Source organism: Solanum stenotomum, chromosome 9, assembly GCF_019186545.1.
Source record: "Solanum stenotomum isolate F172 chromosome 9, ASM1918654v1, whole genome shotgun sequence".
NCBI classification, from domain to species: Eukaryota; Viridiplantae; Streptophyta; class Magnoliopsida; order Solanales; family Solanaceae; genus Solanum; species Solanum stenotomum.
Genome location: NC_064290.1, coordinates 22,712,916 through 22,734,390, shown reverse-complemented (window position 1 = coordinate 22,734,390; position 21,475 = coordinate 22,712,916). Strand labels below are relative to the sequence as shown.

Sequence of the window (21,475 nt, the reverse complement as noted above, 5' to 3'; positions counted from 1 at the left end):
ACGACGATTCGGGTCATTACAATAGATACCAATTTACCCCTCGTTCCTACCCGAATGACTAGTGCACAGATCATCACACGCCCTAGATCGGGTTATCTCTAACTAAAGGATTAGTCCATTACGAAAACCACGATGGATGGTGACTCCTTCAATCGAAACACAAAAATGTTATACTCAAAATGGGTCAGTTAGGTATTTAGGGCAACACACGAGAAAACAAACACGTTTAATTTACACAGCCTGACCCGCCAGAGCGGTAGCCCTTCCGCTAAGGTAGGGCTACTGTGGCGCAGGATCTCCCGCTGAAGCGGGAGATCGGGAACCAGTACATATGGGGGAAAATCTATTTTCCCCCTATGTTCCAAATTCTTCCCCCAAAACGTTCCAAAAAACTCTTGATTCGCTCTTCTCCGAACATCAAAATTAAGGTAAACTTCTTATTTCTTACATTTTTTACTTCAGTACTTACTTAACTATGATTGCATGCTGCTGAACAATCGATTAGAAATGGTTTTGAGGGTCGCTATTTGAAAATGAACATAGCTTGCTAATTTGATAGAAAAACGTAGCATGGGTACTTCCCTTACGTCCCCAATGTCTCCACAACGTCTTGGGTGTAAGGATTTCGTAAAAATGTGGTCAAATCGATACCAAAAAGGGTGGGGGAAGTTAAAGGGTCTCTAAATAGAAAACTCAAATTTGAGGGATATTTAGGGGTTATTTTGCCGAAATAATTGCATATTTAGGTTCTAGGACACCTTATATACTCTGATCTGCTGAAATTCTATCAAAAATGGGGAATTTTAGATGAATAGGTGCCATGATTGTGCCTGGTGTTCAACCCAGATGAAGGACACTCTGGCGACCTTCATCCCACTGTGGCGGCCTCCATCATCCCGATGTGGCGGGATATCGGGAACCAGTGGCCAAGTCCCCTTTACTCAGAAATTTCTTTCCTCCCTTTCCAATCATAAACTGTTTATTTCTATCGTATTCTAATGTATATATTCCATATTTTGCAGGCTTTTTAAAATGGCTCGTGCTAATGAGGAAAAGTTACCTTTTGTTCGATTTCGCGACGCTTCTAGTCGGGAAAGATTCCATGACTTCCGGAACAACAAGTTTTTCTGTGAGAGGGGCTTTGTCTTACTCCGACTGGAGGAGAAAGAGCCTGCTTTCTATGCTCACTTGATGGAGTTTGGGTGGGCGCCACTGATCGAGGCTCCCCCTACTGCACGAGCTGACTGGGTGCGGGAGTTCTAAGCTATACTGCCCATCGTCCGCTGGGATAACCCTCACCCCATCATCCGCATCCGGGAGTCGACATCCCCCTAAATACCACTTCTATAAATGAGTTACTAGAGTTGCATGAGTCTTCGAATGTTGAGTACGAGGCTAAGTTGTGGGAGATGGATCTGGGCTGGTTGAGGGACACACTAGTGGAGCCTGCACACCAGGACAGGGTCTATTGGCCTACCACTAAAGGGATTACTAGTGCAGAATGGTCACTGGATGCTAAGAGTTGGCTTCACTTGATCACTAGGAGGATTCTCTCGTCGGACAATCACACAGACGTGACATTTCCTCGGGCCTGGGTGGTGAAGTGTGTTGTGCAGGGCATCGAGCTAAACATGGGGGTGTAGATTATCGCGGAATGTAAGATGTTTATCGGGGTAACAAGAAGGCTTTCTTCCAACCGCGGCTTATCACTGCACTGTGCAAACATGCTGGGGTGCCGCTTCGAGATACGGATGAGGTACTTCCTATGGATCCCCCCCCCCCCTCGTTTACTCTCGTTTGGTTAGATAGACTTCTACTTCTCGGAGCAAGAGGAGGAGGATGGATAGGGCTAGTAGCAGTCAAGCGGCCACGGAGTCGGACGAGGAGGGAGGCGACAACACTCATCCCACCGGGTCTCAGCCTCTACTTTCAATGGCATAGGTAGAGGAGGACTTGGTAGCTGTCTAGAGGAGGATGGGGTGCCCTATCACTGCCACCACTCCGATTTCCCCCAACACTGCTCTAGAGTTTGAGATACTCCATCGCAAGCTATGCCAGGAGAAGAGGAAGGGTCTGGCGAGGGACAGTTTGCTGGTTCGAATATGGAAGACGGTGAAGAGCATGTTCACTTGAGTCGCTCCCAGGCAGGAGATTCCCATCGTGGATAAGGGAGATTTCCATCAGTTCTCTTGTCTGGAGGAGGCCATGTCAGGCCTGGTGCCCCCGGAGGATCTAGACTCTGACATTGACACTTTTCGGTCCCAAGGTTCTTGATTGTTTCTTCGCCCCTTCTTGGGCTTGTACTTTTTGGACAGAACCTTGTTTTAATATTTTCGCCTTTCTTATATTTTGTAAGCACACGGATGCTGGTTTTTCTGTTGTTTTTCGTGGTACATGATCAATTTCTATGTTTTATAATCTATTCTCGACTTGCTGAACATTGAATGAATTGCAGGGGTTAGCCCGGATACCATTTGGGGTCCTTTTTGGGTAACTTTGGAAAACAGGGGAGGCATGCTGAGGTTCAGCCTCTCCTCATCCCGCTCTGGTGGGAGGAATCCTACTCTCGCGGTCTCGCCCTGGCGGGAATAATCCCTCCCCAGCGGCTCAGACAGAACCTAAACCCGGACCAAGATTTTTCTGGGTTTTCTGTTCTCTAAATTTCACAAAGTTTACCAGCTTTACCAAACAAACTTAGGATAATTCTCTGAGCTAGAAGAAATCCTTGACTACTCCAAGTTAAACCCATGATACGCAAACCAATTTGTTCTTATTAATTCAGCACCACAACCCACACATCCCTAGGATACACCTAGACATTCACGCGGTTATTACACAAGTGCAAGACATGTTCAGATCTTCCTCACAAATCGCCTCATAGTTTTTCATCTAAACCATTGCATCAAACCTAGTCAAGATCTTCTTTTCACCACGAGTTTCACGATACCCAAGCATTTACAACTCGCACGACTTAAATCAATTAGGCCAACACATTGCACATATCAAAGTTCATACACACATTTATAGTGCACATAATCACATCATCACATTCAAGCAATTACAACTTCACATTTGTAGTTGATTCAGACAACAAGAAGCACGTGTTTACAGTTTCAAAAAATACAATTCACAAAAAGTACAAATCATTAGATAGTTTGCTCCATGGATGACCATTCCTGATCATCCATGCAATTACACGACCCCTAGGGCCAGTTACCAATTGGAACCTTCTCAGTTCCAATTTACCTTGCTTGTGTTCCCTCAGTCATGACCACGACGTCTAGTTCACCTTGTTGAGATACCAATTGGACTCAACTCATACCTCAAGTGGCACTCGCACAAAATGAGAGAAGGAAGGTGGAACGACTTCCTAGAATACTTCATAGCTTCTGAGGATTAGATGTGGATATCAACACACCCATCCGCATGAGTCTAGTCCACATTTTGCTCTTTTACTTGGAGACCGGTAACCTGGGATCTGATACCAATTTGTCATGACCCAACCCATCAAGCCGTGCAGGCACCCACTCTAACAACTAAGTAGGAGAACCTTCATATCCCAATAGTTAAAACATGAGGAAAATTAACGAAAACGAAATTAAATATACTAATAAGGTTTTATAAATAAGGACTTTTTGACACAATTTCGATTTAAGACTTGCAAAGTAATTAACACCCCCAAGGATCTAGTCTAAACTAGTACAAGAGCTACTAAGAGTACAACAGGACATAATAATGAAAAGACACAGCTCCTACCATGCGGAAGGAAAAGTAGAAGCTGCTGGAGAATTCTTCGTCCACATCTAATGAAACATCACCAATCTGCATCTAGTATATGCCAAAAAGGCATAGCAAGAGTAATATCAGTACAAAACCACACGTAATGATAGGTATCATCGGTCAACCCGACGCTCACCACATAACATATGAAATCAACCAATAAGAATATTCCATAGAACCACTCATTTCTGCACCTTTACCCTCACTCAACCTATGCACCAGTTTCTTGATCATAACCTAACCATTTTAATGCCTAGAAGAGACCCCAAATTTAACTACCAACATTTCGACTAAGCACCCACTACCTACCCTTACTCTTATGTTACATCCACCTAAGTAATTACATCACGTACACTACCCCCACTTGTCTCTATTATAACACACGAACAGCCCTTGCGATCAATTATTACGACCTTTGAACCCTTGGCCTTTCCAATTTATTCGACAACACGTTACACAACAAGTTCACTTAACACAAAAGAACAGTCAGATATAAGTCCTCATAAACATATAGCCACTCCGAAAAATTGCAATATCATTTATCATTACGAACCACGTTCAATTTCACAATCCTCAAAATACACAATTATGTCAAGTCACTGGTCCTCTCATGGAACCCAAACCCAAATTGTTAGCATACCAAAACGTGCTACCCGATCCAATGTTTATGCCAAAACGTGGCGACCGATCCCATATTTATGCCAAAACGTGGCAACCGATCCAAGTTAGTGTGTCGAAACGCAACACCCGATCCATTCAACAAGCCACAATCACAATCACCAAGTACATTCTCATAATCATACAATCAAGTCATGATTCATGAAATTCATCATTCATATATCTCATTACAAATAATATGGCTAATAATGCAACATTGCATACCTACACGTATTATCATGAAGCAAGAACAACATATATCTCATAATCATAAAATCACAACCATTATAATGAAGTATTCATCGATCTATAACGCTTCACGATAATTCGACCAACTTAGCCTTAGTTTCAGCACTTAAGTCTTCTTCCCATGATTAATCATCTTTTGTTCGATGCACGAAGGCCTACGCATAAATTCTATCATTGATTTACATTATATTACGTAGTGAGCACATATTTATAACTACTCAATTAATTTAACCTAGCCTACCTGGGCGACAAGTAGTTGCACGGAGTTTTGGCTTCGATCCTTGTGTTTCTGACCTTGTGACGGTGATCTTGAACGAAAATCCGCCATCCACAACGCTCCTTACACTAGAAATCTCCTTTCCTTCCTTCCCAAGCTTGGAGAAGCTTTTTAGGGGTTTCTAGGCTGTTTTACGACTAATTTAAGTATTTTAGGAAGAAGGAGGAAATAGGATTTCGCGCTATTTACATTCTGTCTCGCCTATCTCGCTCTGGCGCCAACTGACCCCATCGTGGCACCGCTGCCATAATGTCATTCGGCCCGCCTTGGCGGGACAATGGCCAAGTAAATTCCCAATTTTTTTGCTTTTCCTAATTAACGACGATTCGGGTGGTTGCAACCTTACTGACTCCGATTTCGTCCAAATCTGGACTAGGTTAGGAAATTCCAAGTTACTACTAAAAAGTTTTCTGACCCCAATTCTTTCTCCATTGGCTTTTCCCTAACAATGGAATCAGGTCGTTACAATAGTTACCAATTTACCCATCACTCATCCCCGAGTGATCAACTAGGGAAGACTGGCTAAAGTAAGGGTAGGGTAGTACTTGAATTGCTCAAAAATAGGGGATACTTGTCTCGCATGTCCTTAGCTTCTGGACATCGCGATCAAGAATTTCAATCGGTTCTTCTTCATACAGAAGGTCTTGTCTAACACAACTGAGTCTCACTTTATGATATTATCTTCGTCTCCAAACTAACCAAGTGAATACCTAGACATCCTTCCATACAATTCCTCAATGAAATCATCACAATACTCGAGTGATAATTATTATTGTATGTGCACTTAACTAACAACAAAGTTATTCCCTATAACCACCAAAGTTGATCGTTCACATGTCTGCAACATGTTATCAATCACTTTGACACAACATCAGGACGAATCCTTTCTCACATAACCATGATAAAATTCTAAATCAATACCTGCCACAATTAGAAGTGAACCTGAACCAACCAACACACACTCATAATACCCCACAATCATAGTTCTTAACAACTTCTCCATCCCACAACATAAATTTCCACGAGATTAAGTTACAAAAATTTGGTCTTTAGACATCAGATACTCATTGAAAGATATGTCATAGCATACAAACCCTCTAACAACACTATCTAAATGCTAGATTTAGCAATTGTGATTGTAGATTACCTTAAGAACAGTAGAATTGGACTCAATGATCCCCACATTCAACCACATATAATCGTTACATGACTTCGACGACAAGATAAATATTAAGATTGTCGAACAACCATAATTACACATGGTAGCTCTTTTATGAACTCTCATAGGCAAGGTGGTACATGTAGAACCACTGAAATATTTTAACTACTCAAGACAACGCCAAATATATCATCTGAAATAACCAAGTCGTCCCAATCATCCCACTCAACCAAGAGAACATCGTAGGATTGGTACCCCTGATCCACCACTAGGGATCCACCCACAAAAGTGAAACCACCCATGATATTAGCTAGTGAAACATACTCACCATCGTGTACAAAATAAAATAGATGGTCACGTCAGAATTTTACAGAATAACACTAAAGGTTTTCCTCTGAAGAGTCAATACCAATCCGTTCCATTAAGTTGACTCCACATACTCTTCACATCATTCCACTGAAGTCCACACTCTCAATACTAACAACCATCATGAACACTCCGACCATTTACCGTATTATAAACCCACATTTTTAAATGAAAATCTTTCTTAGGTACTTAACAATCAAAAGCAATAAATTTTTCGACTCAGCCCAGGTGTAAGTCCTTTCAAATGCTCAATACTGGATACAACTGATCGTTTCCCACATTGCCAATTCATATCTTGGCAAAATATATCATCACGAATGTAAAATTATAATGAAAAATATGAATTGTAAATTCAATTGTATAACACAATCTCCTTATCTATCAATATTAGCTTGTACCTTGAAGTATTTTATTAATTCATGGATCTTCGCATATCATTAAATGCATCTCCATCAATCTTACAATATCCTTCGCTAAAATCCCATCGTACACATGACTAAATGATGAGTCCACAAATTGGACTCATTTAGGGCTATGTTTTGATAGAATTAGTGTCCTCAAATGCATATTTTATCTTAATATCTGATGAAAACCCTCAAGTTTTAGGTATTTAGAGCTTGAGGGAAAGCATGGACACTACTTAGCAAAAAGGAACAAAATTAGCTGAAAGAATGAAGAAATGAAGATCTGAAAATTGCCGAACCCATTCGGCGAGTCGCCAAAAGGTTTTATCCTCACCTTTTGTTCCAGTGTGCTGAGCCTTGAAGGAAAGGATCAACCTAGCGGTGAAAAGGAGCAGTCGGCGTATCACCGAGCAGTTCCGCGAAGCTGTACTATGTCGCCCATTTATCCAAAACCCGATGATGCTGAAGGCTAACGTAAGACGGCGATGAACTAGACCAAAGGGCAGATCACCGAATTGATCGCCGATCCTAACTAACTTTGCCGAGTGATCTTTTGCAGCACATTTTCTGAAAACTATAAATACTAGTTGAAATTTTTTGGCTTAGCATCAGAGTAGAAATTATTATTATCAAATATTATTATTAAGTTTTAATATCAGACTTAGAATATTCTGTCTAAGCTTGGAGAGGGTTTTGAAAAACTTGAAGATTCAAAGGGTTTCAACTCCAAGATTTTGGACTTAGGTTTTGTGTATTCTTCACTTTGACTTGTTTTAAGACTTAATCTTGCATACCCATTGATGGAAACTGAGATTGGTCTACATTTTTACCTCTTTTACATGTGTAGCTAAAACCCCAATTCTTGGGGTGTGATTTTGTGAATATGAGTTAGATTAATAGTTGGGTGTTGCTTGCTGATAGTTTATTTGTTGTTTAGATGTGATTTTGTTTAGTAGTTATGTTGGAACTTAATGAAATTGTAGTTGCAAATATGATTTCACCTTTGTGTTTTCGGCTTGCTCGAGAGAGATGTCGTAAAACTAAGACTACTAAATTGATGGCCGGTGGGAGTAGGTCGACATGAGGTTCAGCTCGAGAGAGTGAACAGTCCTTCTCCCACACACTCAGCTCGAGAGAGTGAGTGGGCTAAGGAGGAGGTTGTTCTTTATGCGGCAAGTGGGTGTCCAAGAGGAACCCATTTGATTCAGGGTAAGTTGCTCGAGAGAGAATTTACCCCCATTATAGTCTAGCCTAGTCACAAATATTCAACGAATATACTATCAAAAACATATACCCAATAGTCTAGTCTAACCTGTATTCCTATCACATCCCAAGAATCCCGTCTCTGCATCCGTATCTCTCTTTATTTTTACTGATTTTGCTCTTTACTTGCTTACAAACCCCCCATTGATAATTGACACTCATGTCAAACCCTTAAATTTGTCATGTCTACATTCGGTAAAGTCTTTAGCTATGGTTAGCTTTAGCATTTTTGCGCTTAACCACTAATTTTCAGGAACCACTCCCTATACTATTGTATGATCATAAACACTTGCATTGGAAGTTGTGTCTTGATTACGCAAACATCACTAAACTCAAAAACAAAACCAAAGAACTTATCATCACACTCGAGCTAATGTCTGTACACTCCTTTCTCAAGTCTTTCTCAATAGTTTTTTACCAATCCCGTGACACTATTACCATATCCAAAAAAAACGAATGAAATCACGTGTCTCTAAACCCAATTATCTACCCCTCTGAAGATACCTCTTTATCCTTTGCAATCAAATAAAATATTCTTGCTCTCGCCTCTCTCTAAAGGTTGTACTACATCCCACTATTTTTCTTCATCATGACTCTAGCTCTTTTAAATTCTATTTGAATGGTGTCCCACCATCTCTTAAAACTTTCCATACAACCACGTTTCTCACCAAATATTAGAAAACCACAACCTTAGATACTCCCAAGTCGTAATTACTATACAAAAATTTGCTTAACCAACAATTTTATTATATAGTTTCATCCCGTCACAATCCATCACAAACTCTTATTACCATTACGCTCAGTCAGCCTTGACTATTACTACGAAGTCAACCTATTCATCAATACGACGCCTCAAACTCAAGTAAACTCATCAAATTCAAAGGATTAACCCAATTTTATATGCACTTTCTTACTAAAATACTTCAATTTCCTTCACCCAAGTATACTCAATGGAACTTTCCTTATCCATAAGCTAGTCATTCCGGTATCAATCAACCCATTTATGGCTTAAGATAAAATCACCAGTCCTCATACTACCATCCTTCTTCTTAACAAACAAGACAGGAGCAGCCCATGGGGAAGCACTAGGACGGATGAAACCTTTATCAAGAAGCTCTTGTATTTGAGCCTTAAGCTCTCTCAATTCTACCGGAGCCATGCGATAAAGGAGGAATGGGGATGGGGGCGAGTGTCAGTTTCCAAGTCAATACAGAAATCTATATCTCTATCCGGAGGCATACCAGGCAAATCAGTAGGAAACAGTTCTCTAAATTCTGACACCACAGGAATAGACTCAATAGAGGGAGACTCAACCCCAATATCCCGAATATGAGATAAAAAGCCAAACAACCCTGTCCCACCAGTTTCCTAGCCCACACGAAAGATATGATCTTAGCTAGCTTAGGCTTGTACACCCCTTCCCACTCTAACATTTCCATACTCGGGATCTCTAGAGTTATCGACTTAGTATTACAATTAAGCCCGGTATAATAGGGGTACAACCAAGTCACGCCTAAGATTATATCAAGTCAGTCATATCCAGCATAACCAAAGCAAACCAAGTCTAAAAATCCATAACACAACAGGACAACACGATATACATGGGTGACTATGACTAACTCTTCAACTGGGGTAGAAACATAGATGGGCAGCAAGTATATCACAATTCATATCAAATTCTTAGACAAATCGCACGGACACATAAGAATAAGTAGAACCCGTATCAAACAACACATTAGCCATCTGGTCACAAACAATAAGAGTACTTGTGATCATTGTATCTGACCCTTAGCCTCGATCTTGCCCGAAAAGGCATAAAACTAAGCCCTGTCATCTTGAAAGGCAAACTTCCTTGCCTGGCTACACTGCTCCTCTACCCGCATTACCATTTCCCCTGCCTCCACTGCCTCACTAATTTCCTCCTCATATGCCCAAGTTCTCCACAATTTCAACACACTTAATAACTTAACCAAGTAAGCATTGTTGCTATTGTAGTAGTCGTATCATGTCTCACTTTGATATACCATTAATCCATGGAATCATAGTATAGCTTCTAACCTCAATTGGCATAACGTAATTTCATCATTCGTTAAACAACCCATACATTTTATGACAACAATACTAAATGCATTTTCTAAAATAATACACATTGGTTATCATTTCAGAGCAACATACAGTCTTCCAATATCAATCATCATTAGATATGAACGTAATCATCACAAGTAGATACATAACACAATTCAATGGTCCTCTCATGGAACCCAATTCAATGGTCCTCTCATGGAACCTATACCCAAATTGTTAGTGTACCAGTATGTGGTACCATATACAAGTTAGTGTGCCGAACGTGACACCCGATCCCATGTTTATGCCGGTACATGGCAACCGATCCCAGTTAGTGTGTCAAATGCGACACCCGATCCCATGTTTATGCCAGTACGTGGAAACCGATCCCAGTTAGTATGTCGGAACGTAACACCTGATCCATTCAACAAGACACAATCACAATCACAATCACAATCACAATGTACATTCTCATAATCATACAATCAAGAGTTGATTCATGACATACAATTCTTCATTCATACTCATTTACGATTAGTATGATGAATAATGCAACATTAGCATACATACATGCATTATGATGGAGTAATTACTAACATACATCACACCAATATAAAATCACAACCATCACCTACCTCGAATCCAAGCTTGAATCCCCTAAGGCACTTGAATCTTCCCTTTCTAGATTCTTCCCGCTTGTTCGTGGTCTAAAAATATACAATTAACACAAGGATCAATAAACGAGGCCTAATTACCCGGATTATAATCAACATTATCAACCCTAGGCCAACCCAAGATCCTAATACCCAAATTAGGGATTTTTCCTACCATCCAATTTAGTCCAAAAACCTTTCCCCAACAATAATCACCTAAGAAACTAAGTTCTACGGATCGAAAAATGGATTCGAGGAGTGAAAACCTTACCTTTAGCCTCAAGAATGGTGGAAAACTGTTAAGAAAACTGTTGGGATCGTTCCTTAGCTCTCAAAGTCAAAAAGTGCAGAATAAAATATTTTGGGTGTTTATTTCCGATTTAAGTCGCATCTGCCCCACCATGGCGGGCCTAATCCTGCTACAGCGGCCCCGCCCTGGAGGGAGTAATTTTGCAACAACAGCTTGCACGAAAATAGTGAGCAAATTTAAGAATTCCAAACCCCCATTTCACAACACACCTTCCTCCCATGACGCTTAGAAAATACCATTTCACGCTATGATCACTTTCGGGAGTTCTACTCACCCAAATTCAATTTCATAAAGTCATACAGGTTCCTTAACGTCTTATCTATCCATTCATGTGATCAAATTCATAATTAGGTCTCTCATTCGTTACTAGATTTCCCTACACCTTATTGACTCTGATTTCGTCCAAATCTGGACTAGGTTAGGAAATTCCAAGTTACTACCAAAAAGTTTTCTAACCCCAATTCTTTCTCCATTGGCTTTTCCCTAACGACGGAATCAGGTCATTACAATAAAGCTCGATCACAAATGGACTATTTATTTACATAAGGAGGCACAACAATATCTTGGCATTCAAAGAATAACCACTTCTTCAAATCATGCAGAATAATATTGATCTATAAAGTAAGTCGGAAGTGTGTTTGGTTGGAATCATGATCTATCATATTCAGAAAATATGTGATTTTCTTTTGAAAAGGATATTCCAGACACCATATACAAAAATGATATATAGCTCAATTGAAGGGAGGATACAATCAAAGAAGATAACACAAAGTATATTTCACCAAAAGTCTTTTTCACACATGATCTTCAACAAAATGGTGAGATAGATGTTCAAAAACTCATTCAAGTGATAATCTTGTAAACTTATTCACTAAGGATTGTCAACATCAATATTTGAGAAGTTGTGATATAAGATTGGAATGCATCGTCTCTGAGATATCAAGTGAAGTTTTTATCAGGGGAGAAAAAATATGCGTTGTACTCTTTTCCTTAACCATGGTATATCCCAATTGGATTTTCCTGATAAGGTTTTTAACGAGGCAACATTCAAAGTGTATTAAAGATTTGTGTACTCTTTTTCCTTCACTAGGATTTTTTCCCACAGGATTTTTTCCTAGTAAGGTTTTAACAAGGCACATTATCTATAGACATTCAAGGGGGAGTGTTATAAAATATTATGATATGGATGTCCACTACACCAAGAAGTTACTATGACTAATTATCTTCATTACTTCCCTCCATTATGAAGATAACCTCCACTTTTATGACCATTATTCTTGAAACCTTTCACCTCCATAACCTCCTCCATTATATTCATGTTAATGTCGTGTTTATGACTAACATTTTGTATGTCTCTATGTTATACTATAAATAGAGGCATAAGTGTTTATATTGTATGCACTTGAATACTTTGAAGAATAAGAAATACTCTCATATCGTGTCTCTATATTTCTATTGTTTTCATCTTCTATATTTCTTGTCTTATTTTGCTTTAGTTTTACAACAGATCGATCATTAATTAAAATTTTCATCATTATAAAAACTCTTGAGAAACTTTAGAATATATTCGTTGATTCACTTTAATTTATTGATATGTGGTCTTCGTAAGCTAAAATAAATAATAAATCTATAAAGGGATAATGACCAATTATAATTATAATTATTTAATATTAATTCTATATCATGAAAAATATAAGGAAATTTGTAGAAGTAGAAAAGTGAACTTAATTGAGTCCATCAAATTGTGAAACATATTTTAAACTTAAATATATTTACTAGAAATCTTCACAAAATAATAAAAATAAAAAAGATTTAAATTAGTTTTGGTTACATCAATGTCATACGATTCTTGTGATATCTATATATAATAAATAATATATAAAAATAATAAAAAGATAAGGTAAATATTAGCACCTTTCTATGGTGTAGAAAATTATTTATTTCCTTTTTTTTATTTTTTTTCCTTTCATTCTTCATTAATCAATTTGATTAATAATTAAAAGAACTAATCATATTTATTACATCTAATTATATATCCCATGAGTTATAAAACAAATATCCCACTATTTGTATTCTCTAATTAATAGTATGTCTCATCAATCTCTTCTACCTAATTCTTATATTACACATATTTTAAAGCTAGCCGAAGGAAGAGTAATGTAACACCTCTCTTTGAAATTATTATAATTATTATCTCTGATTATACAAATGAAAATGTTTATGACTTATAATAAGACGTAAAAACGGACAAACACCCTTTTGTACATACATTTTTGATGAAACTGTTGACTTGAATTGATATTGGTAATCTAACGCGCGTACGCACACGCGTGTGTAACCAACTTATAATTGATTCAAATATTAAAGAACACTTAAATTTAACTTACGTCAGATTTTAAAAACACTTCAATAACAACATAAATAAAATACAGATGATAATACATTACTTTTTGTTTGGTAATTTCTCCTTTTGATTCTATAATATTTGTATATTTATTAAGTATATAAATTTCATAATTTTGACATGTATTAACCATGAATTTATTTGATGTAAACACAATATGTAAGAAAATATTTTCAAAAGGTTGAAGATTGAACATTGAATATTGGATCTAAGATTGTGTCGATTGAATATTGGCAAAAGGATGACTTTTTGTTTTCTCTGTTTTTCTTTTTTCACTAATTTTTAACGTTCTCCCATTTTTGTCTGTTTTCCCACGTTCTCCAAAGACACTCCCATTAGGAGTATTTTAAGGAGAGGCTAAGCACTTACCTTGTAATTGTTCCCTTTTATCTTTTAAAAAGGATTATCCATGTAATTAAATAATTAATTAAATTGGATGGGGTCGGGCAGAACCGGGTCGAGTCGGGTCGGTCCACATGGGCGACCCATGATCCAAAACTTACATCTCCCACTTCGCACATGGTGGACAAGACCCAAGCCAACAGTAAACCTCTTTAAGAGGATGAACGATCGAATAAGTAACTACTGAATTAATGAATGAAGTATGAGGTATTGTGAGTAATAGTGTTCTTAAAATTGTAATGAATTCTTTCCACATGTGATGGAATTCCTATGTAGGGCCTGTAAAACCTTAATGATAAGCTCTTGATGCTCACAGGTCGCACAAACTATTTGTCATATGAATTGTATACAATTACACTCAATACCAATATGGTTAGTGCAATAGCCGACTTGTGTATACAAGTTTTTTTATTCAATTAATCGTCTATCCTTTTTTACTCGAATCTATATATTCTAACTCAACTACTTTCCTAGACATGCACTGCATTGCCGAATCATTTATGGCTATTAGTAACATGCTAAAGTAGCAACTTTGATTGAAACTTCTAGAAAACAACAAAAGGTCAAAGGGTATTTCATTGAAACATCATTTTAACTTTCACTACTAAAAACCTGCCAAAAAACGACGGAGTAAAAAGCGACTGACAGCGTCGCTCAAAAAAATGATGATTTTTGCCACGCTGTCCATCGCTTTTTAATTAAAAAAATTATTTTTTAAATTATTTGACAAAAAGCGATGGACAACATCTCTTAGTCCGTCACTTTTTCGCGGATTTTTGCGCCAAATAGATATATAATTAAAAATTATTTATTTGATATAAATAGCGACGCCGTCCGTCACTTTTATTAAAAATATTTTTATATAAATTATAATATTAACGACGCTGTCCATCGCTTTTAATTTATTTTAAGATATTAATTTTTTTCTTACTATAGCAACGGCCAACATCTTTATATCTGTCGCTTCTTGATGAAAATACTTGGTCAACTATTTTTAAAAAGCGACGGACAATATCTCGTAGTCCATCGCTTTTTGGTCAAAATGTTGGTCAACTATTTTTAAAAAAGTGACGGACATAGAGACGTTGTCCGTCGCTTTTATTAAATATCTAAAACAGATCCGCATTTTTCCCCCATTTCCCCGTTTGTGAAATTCTCCTCTTTCTCTCCACTCCTCACCACCACCACTATGTCGCTACTGCCGTCGGACCCGCCGCTCGCTAGCCGCCGCCGCCTGCTTCTCCAGAGCTGTCGGACCAGACGCCGCCTGCCTCTCCTCTCTCTTCAATCTCTCCTTCTCCCTTAAGGTTAGGGTTCAATAATGCATCAAAAAAAAATTTCAAATTGAACTATATTTTGATTTTGTTAGCTATTTAATTGTAAATAGTTTATTGAATTTGTGTTTATTGATTGTTAGTTTGAATTAGGATTATTAGTTAGTGAGTGAATTGAAAATTTTAATGTTAGGGTTAGTTTGAATTAGGGTATCTTAGGATTTTTTTGAATTTGGGTATTTCTTGAGTTAATTAGTTTTCTTTTGGGATTGTAGGTTTAGTTTGAATTAGGGTATAATTTAAGGGAGTTGTTTGAATTTGGGTATTATTTGAGTTTGTTTGATTTTCAGATTTTAGGACTAACTAGAGTTTGAATTATTATTGAGATTTTAGGACTAATAGTTTGAATTTGGGATTAGGAATAGCTAGCTAGTTTGAATTTGAGATTTTAGCACTAGTTAGATTTTAGGATTTTAGGACTAGTTTGAAATTGTGATTTTAAGACTGGTTTAAATTTGGAATTTAGGACTAGTTTGAATTATATTTGAGATTATAGGACTACTAATAGTTTGAATTTGGGATTTTAGCACTAGTTTGATTTTTGAATTGTAGGAGTACTTTGAATTTGTGATTTTAAGACTAGTTTGAATTTGGAATTTAGGACTAGTTTGAATTATATTTGATATTTTAGGACTAATAGTTTGAATTTGGGACACAATCTAGCTAGTTTGAATTTGGAATTTTAGGGATTTGAATTACAACTTAATTAGGACTTATAATTAATTATAACTTGAATTTACTATAAATTGAACTTAATTAGGAATATGAACTTGAAATGTTGTTGACTTTAATTTATTAGAACTTAATTTTTATTCTTATTAGAACTTGGATTTTATTTGAACTTAATTAGAATTTTGTAGTACTTGAAAATCTTATTGAACTTAATATAAATTAATTAGAACTTTATTAAACTTAATTAATTTATAATAACTTGAAAACTTAATTAGGAAATAATATAAACTTAATTTTGAACTTAACTAGAACTTGAACTTATTTGAACTTAATTAATTAGTATTCATTAATTAATTAAGCTTTAACTTTAATTTGTAGATGTTGAACTAATTGAACTTAATTAGAATTTGAATATATAACTAATTATTGGATTTGCACTTTATATATAACTAATAACTTTTATAATATGAACTTGAATTTAGAAATTGAACTTGAATATACTTTAGAAATTGAACTTGAAGTTGGTCTTGAACTTGAATTTTTAATTAATTAGAACTTAATAATTAAACTTAATTAATACTTTGGACTTAATTTATAATAACTTTGACTTAATTAGAATTAATATAATTAATACTTTGGACTTAATTTATAATAAATTGGACTTAATTTATAATAACTTGGACTTAATTTATATTAACAATGAATTAATGTAGTAAAATTATTATTAAATTTAATTTATAATATAATTGAATATCTATATTTTTGTAAATGGATCATCGTTTGTGGATGTATAATATGCATTATGAAACTAGTGTTGGTTTGAAACCTGAGTTTATTGACGGTGTTAGAGATTTTATTGAACTTACAATGACAATTGACATTTTCAAGAATAATGGATTGGTTAGGTGTCCTTATAGTGCATGTAAGTGCTTAAATTTTTTTAAACCAGATACAGTTATGCTTCATTTGTACCGTAATGGATTTAAGCCTAGATATTTTGTATGGATTGATCATGGAAAAAGAGATGGATTGGATGGTTTTATAATTCGTTGGTTGTGGATGAATATAATATTCTTACACCACATGGTCAAATTAGGGTTGAACATGATAGGGTTCATGAAAAAATCAATGACACTTTCGAGGTTCAAGGTGGGATGGAACCCGAATAATATTTTGATGAAGCTCCTAATGAATAAGCAAGACGCTTTTATGATCAATTAGAAGAGTCTAGTCGTCCACTATGTGAAGAGAATCCTCATTCTGCCTTGTCAGTTGTGGTTAGATTAATGAATATTAAATCAGATTGAAATATTCCTAATGCGGCTATGGACTCAATGGTTCATCTTTTGGGTGAACTAGTTAATCCGGAGTTTAACATACCTAAGAACTTCTATCAGGCAAAGCATTTGATTTCCAAGTTAGGATTGACGTATAATAGAATTCATTATTGTGTTAATGGTTGCATGTTGTTTTACAAGACTGATAATGAATTAGAAAATTATAAATTTTGTGGACATGCTCGTTATAAGAGGACTCCGGCTGGAAAGATGGTCCCAGTTAAGGCGATGCATTATCTACCTCTCATTCCTAGGTTAAAGAGGTTGTATGCATCGATGAGGTATGCCCCACATATGAGATGGCATCATGAATATAGAAGGTCGTCGGGTGTCTTGTCTCATCCATCTGATGGTGAAGCATGGAAGCATTTTGATAATGTATATCCTGATTTTGCTAGTGAACCATGAAATGTTAGATTGGGGTTGTGTGTAGATGGCTTCATACCATTCTCTAATGCTGCTTCACCTTATTCATGTTGGCCGGTATTTCTTACTCCGTATAATCTTCCTCCTGAAATGTGCATGACCAGTCCCTACATCTTTCTAAGTTGTGTTATTCCAGGTCCCCGTAATCCAAAACGTTTGATTGATGTCTATCTACAACCATTGATAGATGAGCTCAAACAATTGTGGTCTGAAGGCGTTTTGACTAATGATATATCAACTAAGCAGAACTTCGTTATGTGTGCTTCTTTAATATGGACTATTAATGATTTTCCTGCATAAGGGATGTTGTCTGGTTCGATGACAGGTAGAAAGCTAGCATGTCTGTATCTCATGGAAAATAGTAAGGCATTCATTTTAAAGAATGGCTGAAAAATACATGGTTTGATTGTCATCGCCAGTTCTTGCCAATGGACCATGAGTTTAGAAAGATGAAAAATGCATTTAGGAAAAATAAGGTTGAAAGTGACCCCTACCTCCATTAGTCACAGGGCATCAAATTTTGGAGAGAGTTTCTCAATTACCTAAAGTTACAGAAGCTTCACCTTATAGACTTCCTGGATATGGTGTTTGATACGCTCAAATTACACCTCCCTAAAGAAGCATAAGTGATCGTTACCAAGTAAAGAACTCAACTTGTATGTTGGGGTCGATCCCACGAGGAAAATGGTCTAGACTTCACTTTAACCAACAATTATATTTGTTTAGCCAAATTACTTGCAGAAACAAGTTATTAAAGGGGGGGATTTGTGAAACAAATTGTAAGAATTTAGTAAGTAATCAGTAAACAAAAGTCAATTTTGGTTGTTATCAGGATGAGAGAATTAACTAGGGTATACGTGTTCCCCACAAGCTCATAACGCAATAATCCCAGTAATAGCAATCATTTCCTAGTATACTACATGCAAAGTGATAAGCTAGGTATCTCTAAATCCTTGGTCCGGCATCTAAAGAATTTCACCCCGCACCTTGGTCAGGCTACGTGTGTATAATTTACTAACCCTTACATTTACCTCATAGTAGACATCACATCGATGTTTGGCTTAGTAATTACTTCGCACCAATCGACACTAGACTATTAGATAGTATCATACTAAATCTATGTTGATAATTCTTTTCTTGTTGATTACCTCCTTGGTCCGGCAAGTAGCAACAAGGCGAGTTCTAACGTTGCGCACCGTTAAAAAGACTTTTAAGCGAAAGAATTATCAATGCATGCAAAACACTATTCAAAAATTGCTTATTTACTATTCATACTTTGTTAATCGCTCATTGTTCCCACAACCCTAGTTGTGGAGTTTCGTTACCCATAATCATATGAACACAATTCATTGTTTTAGATGAAAGAATTATGAACTTACGTAAGAAGAATAATAAACCCAGAAATTCAACTTGAATTGCAACACCAAAATCTTCAAAACGAACTTAGGAAATTAAGAATTGCTAAAGTTGCAAGTTAATATCCCAAGCTAAGAACTAGAATAAAATTAATAAAATCTAACCCCCAAAAACAAGGTTTACATCCCCTATTTATAGAAAACAAATCCTAAAATAAAAAGGAAACAAAATAAGGAAATAAAAATGCAGGACGCGTCTCCATTCGACCTACGGTCCGTAAGTCGAATGACGGTCCGTAGGTCTCTTTTGTGGCTCCATACTTAGCCGATTTGAAATCTTCACAAATCCACTTCTCTCAGTCAGCTTCCACAAACCAGCAGCACAGTCCGTCAATGAGACGACGAATCGTCAGTCACCTCATTCGCTCTATACTTAGATTATTTCAACTCTGGTATTGGAACCACTCCTCTGATCACTTCTACGGAGCTGCAGGACGGACCGTAAGTCATCGACGGTCCGTCAGTCCCCACCGTGGCTCCACACTTGGTCAGATTTCCATGAGCTTCAATCTTGCCCTGCCTAGTCATCCCACGACCCTTATCTATGGGGCGTCACTCTTCCTACGGTCAGTAGGTGCCTCCGTGGGTGCCTCAGTAGGTGACTCTTTTCAGCACTTGCCTCAGCTACATCTTCATCTTTTCACACCTAAGTTTATCTCCTAAAATTACAACAAAAAATAAATAAAACGAACACAAAAATGCCTTAGACATTCACAAATCCTAAGTGAAACATATCAATAGTACCATAAAGTCACGGTACATCAACACCCTCAACTTAAAATCGTTGTGTGTCCTCAAGCAACACATTATGACTCTAAATGGCACTTGTACAAAAGCAAACAATTTCAGCCCAAGCAATCACATGGCTCTTCATCCCGACTCTTATTTTGAGTGTGACTTTGTTCTCTTAGACTCAACAAGCTAACTTGAGCGGATCAAAACATGACAAAGATTGACCAACCAACACACAACATAAACTATTGTATTATCACCAAAGTACCAATTTTCCGACAATGTAAATAGTGCCCTTACTTCAAACAAAATCCCTCTTTTCACACAATGAATATGAATTTGAGTACAAGGATTCATTTAACAGTCTTTCTCAGAAGTAACTTCAAGTACAGTTAGTGCTCAATACCATAGGCTTGCCCTTATTTTTACTGCTTTGACTCTCCAAACTAGATTCTAGGATCACTATAGGACTTTCTTGGCTTGTAATGTAAGCTCAGGGTCAGGTGTGGTACATTTGGGTACTTATTAGTGATTTTCTGCCCTCCTTGACATTACACTAGGCTTTCAACCTCATTTTGCCCTATTTTTGACATCCTACCGTTTTACCTTCTTTCCCTTGATTTTCTTCAACCATGGATGTGACTTTAGACTTTGTAGCTCTTTATTTTTCACTTTAATTTTTTATTTTTTTGCGTTTTGTTCTTTTCTTTAGCTTTCAACAAGTCACATCTTTTCTTCTCTTTTTCAACATCAAACTATTTTCATACCCATTTTTCTTTTGGTTTCCTCTTTCATAGCCACCCTCAACTTATGGATTTTCCATTGGTTGAGGTGCACAATACCCGATGTCGGATCAGGGCCAAGATTGACGTTACTCTTTACATTAGCCACCCTCAACTTAGGCCTTTGGCCTAAGTCGAGGTGCATATGTCCAAGGAAGGACTGGGGCCAACATAGTAGATTATGGGAAGGTGAGTTAGGGGTTTAGAAAGAAATGGTCTAATTTAGGCTCAAAGCATTTGGATCAAAGGGAGCATTTCTTTCATTTGGTTGGATTCTTCTTTTAGGCAATTTGTGGACTTATCAGAACAAGGGTCTATGATCACTTCCTAGCCTCTAGAGTAAATTTTCTTAGCAGGACTAACCGGGCAAGTTCTAGATTGGCACAAAATTGTTTGAACAATCAACTATTCTCACACACTCTTGGCAAATAGTTTCATTATCAGATTATCAGATTACCCAGTTCAAGTTTTAGCTTAAGTCATGCCATTAAGTTTGCTCATTATCATGTCATACTCAGAGTCGACACATTCAACTTATCTAGCCTACAAATTCTAGCACATATCACAAAATTTGGACGAGTATCATTTTTCATAAGCCATCATGCTTCATCTTTTTTTTCATGCTTCTACACATACGATCCTAACACATGCCGGATCAACAGAAATTAAACACTCTCTTGGGGGAAAAGAACACATACAAGAAAACCCCAAGAGAGGATTATGAGTTGGGTTACTCAAACTTCACCTTATCACTCACAATCCATTTACCCCACACCCTAACAAAAAAAT

The 21,475-nt window shown here is 36.9% G+C and overlaps 1 protein-coding gene across 1 annotated transcript in view; it reads left to right on the top strand.

Annotated features, from left to right (window-relative positions):
- The first annotated feature begins 216 nt into the window (after window positions 1-216).
- Window positions 217-21,475, top strand: part of LOC125877074 (probable phospholipase A2 homolog 1) — a 79,667-nt gene continuing 58,408 nt past the window's right edge. Inside the window, exon 1 of the mRNA XM_049558389.1 lies at window positions 217-222. The gene's annotated coding sequence lies outside the window, so the exon portion shown is untranslated. The remainder of the gene's footprint in view (window positions 223-21,475) is intronic.